The sequence below is a fragment of the Amblyomma mixtum genome, chromosome 3, assembly GCF_055824585.1.
Source record: "Amblyomma mixtum isolate Tamu chromosome 3, ASM5582458v1, whole genome shotgun sequence".
Taxonomy (NCBI): domain Eukaryota; kingdom Metazoa; phylum Arthropoda; class Arachnida; order Ixodida; family Ixodidae; genus Amblyomma; species Amblyomma mixtum.
Genome location: NC_143014.1, coordinates 11,214,015 through 11,218,456, shown reverse-complemented (window position 1 = coordinate 11,218,456; position 4,442 = coordinate 11,214,015). Strand labels below are relative to the sequence as shown.

Genomic DNA, 4,442 nt, shown 5'->3' with positions numbered 1-4,442 from the left:
AATGCGGAAGTCAAAAATTGGATGAATACAATGGAAAAGAAACATAGTGTAGAACTATATCGATACTGGAAAAGGGAGATCAGGAAAGAATTTTTCTTTGATAACTTAAGAGGCGGTGCCGTACTTTTTGAAGCTAGGTCAGGGTGTCTTAGAACGCGCAGCTACAAAAAGAAATTTAACGAAGAAGATGACACATGTGCAGTGTGTGGTAGATCTGTGGAAACAATTGAACACCTCATAATCAAATGTGATGGTATCCATCCGGATGTCGATGCAGGCACAGTCACTCTTTCTGAGGCCCTAGGGTTTAAAGATAACAATGGTCAGGTAGAGAAATCTGCAGTGGAAGTTAGCAAAAAGCGATTGGAGGATTGGTGGCTGAAAATCAGAGATGTGGCATAAGGCTATTGTAGGAAACCGTAGGTAAAGATGATGGCGGATCTTAATGAGAATTGCCAACACAGTAAACAAAAAATAATAAAGTGTAACGGCCTTTATTGACAGTTGTGAAGGCCGGTTAGAGCGGGCAAGGACAGGTCCGGTCCCGGAACAGTTCACGCTCTCGTCCCGCGCCGCGCGTCGGCTCTGCTGCTTCAGCTGCCGATCGTTGTCTTCTCGTCTCGCGCCTCGCCTCGGTTCTGCTGCTCTGACTGCTGATGATCTTCCTCTTTACAAAAGAAAGAAAAGCTGAGTATGGTGGCAAGTGCCACCACCCCGTTTCAAAGGGGGCGCTCCTATCCATCGATCCATCCATGTTGTTGTTGTAGGCCGCCGCGGTGGCTCAGTGGCTATGGTGCTCGGCTGCTGGCCCGAAAGACGCGGGTTCGATCCCGGCCGCGGCGGTTGAATTTCTTTGGAGGAGAAATTCGAGGCCCGTGTACTGTGCGATGTCAGTGCACGTGAAAGAACCCCAGGTGGTCGAAATTTCCGGAGCCCTCCACTACGGCGTCTCTCATAGCCTCAGTCGCTTTGGGACGTTAAACCCCATAAACCAAACCAAACCAATGTTGTTGTTGTGTGAACAAGCGAGGCATCAGTCGTCCGTCTTCCGCGCCACGTGCGTTTGGCGTGCATGTGCAAATATGGGTCGCTGTGGCGTGCCAAATTGCAGAGGCGGATACGATAATGGGCCAAAGGTGCGGCTGTTTTCTTTTCCGAGTGATCCCACACGAAAAGCGCTTTGGCAGCGTGCCGTGCGGCGAGATGATGTCGACGTGCCAACCCTTAAGGATCCTAAGGTAAGCAGCGACTTTTGTTCTTCAAAATTTCACCAGCGCTGCGACTAGGAACAAAAACATAGAAGGAAGGACAAGGACCTTCTCTGTTCTTGTTCCTCGTCGCAGCGCTGGTGAAATTTTGAAGATGTACCAAACCACTATTTTGACTTTTCTTCTTTACTCATGCATGCTGAGCTGTTCTTTTACAGAAGAGTGGTGCGGACATATGCGAGAAGCCACTGAAGCGTTACACCGCACGATATGTTAAATGTTTGTTGCGGTAACTTTTCTCATGCCCGTCTTTGCTTTGTTTGGGGGGATCACACTTTGGAATCGGCACTAAGAGCGAATAGAGTTTGCGTACGTACGGACACCTCAATGAGCACTAGGGTCATGTTTTACAGACAAAATCTACATTACTAGCGGTCATGCCAGGTCGATATTGGCATGTATGCATATTATTATGCATTATTTGCTAACAGCGCTTTTTTTTGCTGTAATATGTGCAGGTTTGTCATATGTTCCATTTCAAGCCTGAGCACCTGCGCACAACTTCGACTTACACGGATGTCGACGGACGAACAATAGAATTGCCTATGAAGATAACTCGGATTACGCCTGACGCAGTTCCGACTGTCTTTCCTGACTGCCCAAGTTATCTCTCTGCTACAAGGCAGTCACGAGAAGAACCTGAGGTGAAGCGCAGACCGAACGAACAAGCACAACTCCAAGAAGCCATTCAACAATCAGCGGCAGCTTTCGAGATGGAAGAGGCAATGAACAAAATACAGAGCTTGGAAGACATTTCTGCATGTCTCCAACGTCTGCATCACAAAGATTTCTGGACGAATATGTGTTGTGTTAAGTGCATAATATTTGCTCACCTTGAGCCAACAACACAAGCGCCAGAGCTCCCGGCATCAGTGACAGTATCAGCCGATATGTGTGTTCGCGTGTTTTGGAAACATGTGCAGCTGGCATCAAATGAAGAGCTTGAAATGCCTGGTCAAGTTCTCGATTTTTGTGTCTCGGAGAGACTTCTAGATAATGTGCAGGGATACTGCACTGATCGAAGCCATCAAAAACAGGATAGAGTGAGTGCTGTGCTCAAACTGATTGTTGCTCTTCTTGATGATATTTCTGATGATGAGATAACAGCATGAAAGCGCAGACGCATTATTTTTCCTGAAAGAGCACTTTGAACTCATGGGGAAGAAAAACAATGGTTGTAGGTATTCAGCTGAACTATTAGTTTTTTCTGCTGCGTTCCACACAATTTCACCCCATGCGTATAACTTTCTTCGAAGCAGTGGTAAAGTGGTGTTGCCTCATGCTACAACTATTAAGAGAGTTTGTGCAGCTCAAGATGTGAGTCCATCAAAATAGCAAACTGAAGAAGGCTTCTTGAGGTACATGAAAAGACGAGCTGGTTTGCTTAATCCTCATGAAAGGAACATTGTACTGATGATGGACGAAATACACCTACAGCAGTTTTTCGAATATAAAGGGGGTCGTCTTACAGGAGCTGCTAACTGTGCTGAGCCAGCAAAAACAGCTCACGTCTTTATGGTACAGTCATTACTGTCATCATACAAAGACGCTGCACACATACTTTATTTATTTATTTAGTAAGGAACCCACAGCACCGTGGCATTACAGTGGGGGTGGGGGGGGGGCAATGTACAAAAAAGAAGCACACATAACACCTCCGCTCGCAGGCAGAGTTACAAGCATAAAGCGTTCGCCATGTACATCTCACTTCAAAAGAACACATCACAATCGCATCACATCATTAAAGAACGAAAGAATGCATCATTTGATGTCACACTCACAACATCGCTCGGTAGTCTGTTCCATTCTCTAATGGTTTTCGGAAAAAAATACATTTTAAACAATTCAGTTTTTGCCGTGAATTCGCGGACTTTAAAAACATGGTCAACACGGTTGGATCTATAAAAAGGCTCCTGCACATATCTTTCGCGTTCAACCCGAATAGTTGCATAATAAACTGCATGAAATAGCTTCAGACGCAACTTCTTTCGGCGCGTGTCGAGCAATTCCCAGTTGAATGTATCCTTCGTACGCAATGCACTGTAACGAGCCCCGCGTGTGCCAGACACGAAACGAGAGGCCATGTTCTGCACCCTCTCCAACTTATCTTTATCTCTAGCAGTAGGCGGGTCCCAGACAGTGCACGCGTAGTCCAGAACCGACCTGACATAAGTCTTGAATAAAATGTCACGACATGACAGTGGAAAAGTGCTTGCATTTCGGCGAAGAAATCCCAAGTTTCTGCATGCTTTAGCAGAGATATAATCGACGTGACGGCGCCAGCTCAAATCAGGAGTAAAATAAACGCCTAGATATTTAAATTCGAATACCTGTTCTAACATTGTGTTCCTAATAACATATGAATACAAATCAGGGTTTTTCTTTCTTGTAAACTTCATATGGACAGTCTTGGACAAATTCAAATCCGTATTCCATTTAACGCACCACTCTGAGATTCTGTTCAAATCTTCTTGGAACATTTCAACATCTCGATCACTAGTGACAACACTACAAAGAACGCATTCATCCGCAAATAACCGCATTTGAGAACCTATTCCGTCACCAATGTCATTCACGTAGAGCAGGAACAATAGTGGTCCTAACACGGAGCCCTGGGGAACACCAGACACAACCTGCACTCTTTTTAAAATTATCTTTAAGTAGGGTGCAACCGACTCAGCACACAGTTTGTAGAATTTGTTTGGCAAGTCATCAGGACAACCAGCCTTAGCAATCTTCAGTTTCTGCAACAGAGACTGTATACCGTTGATGCTGATCACAACATCATCCATAACACTCGCCACTGGCTGGAAACTCGGGGTGTTCATATCAGCATGTTCGATTTCAGAGCTGAAAACAGAGCTGAAATATTTATTAAAGAACTCAGCTTTTTGTGCATCATCATCAACAAAGGTGTCACCAGAAACAAGAGGTGGTATAGTTAGAGAGTCTTTTCCATTTCTCTTTACATGTTTCCAAAATTCCTTCGGATTTTCTTTTAATTTCGTCTCCATTGAAATGCCAAACGAATTCTTTGCAGCTGCCACAGCAACTTTCATTCTTCCGGCAATTTCCTGCAGCTTGAACCAATTCTCACGCGTCGGATTTCCTTTAAATTTAACGTAAACACGTTGCCTTTTGCGCGTAAGACTGCGTAGCTCCCGAGTAAACCAT

At 45.0% G+C, this 4,442-nt stretch overlaps 1 pseudogene; it reads left to right on the top strand.

Moving 5' to 3' along the window:
- Positions 1 to 1,021: 1,021 nt before the first annotated feature.
- On the top strand, positions 1,022 to 2,846 carry LOC149349208 (uncharacterized; annotated as a pseudogene).
- The last annotated feature ends 1,596 nt before the right edge of the window (positions 2,847 to 4,442 follow it).